Source organism: Corvus brachyrhynchos, unplaced genomic scaffold (genome assembly GCF_000691975.1).
Source record: "Corvus brachyrhynchos isolate BGI_N302 unplaced genomic scaffold, ASM69197v1 scaffold115, whole genome shotgun sequence".
NCBI classification, from domain to species: Eukaryota; Metazoa; Chordata; class Aves; order Passeriformes; family Corvidae; genus Corvus; species Corvus brachyrhynchos.
The window spans coordinates 14,959,806-14,960,126 of NW_008239553.1; positions in this window are offsets into that span (position 1 = coordinate 14,959,806).

The window sequence follows — 321 nt, forward strand, 5'->3', positions numbered from 1 at the left end:
AGGTCGCCGAGCGCAGCGGTGGAGCCGCTTTCCGTCCGGTCCGGTCCCGCCCGAGGCGGCGCGGTGAGGGACGCGCGGCGCTGCCCAAGGGACCCTGCCCCGCTGGCACACACCGAGTCTCCCGGGCGGCATGCACCCCGCCCCGGGAGCTCCTGGGGTACCAGGAGCACGATCCTCCGAGAGGCGGGCCAGGACAGAGCCGGGGGCTGAGCGGCCTCGTAGAGGGCAGCTCGGCGGGACGGGACAGGACGGGATGAGATGGGATGGGGCTGGCACCTGGGGATCTGCCCCCGCCCCGCTCCGTGCAGAGGCCGGGCCGGG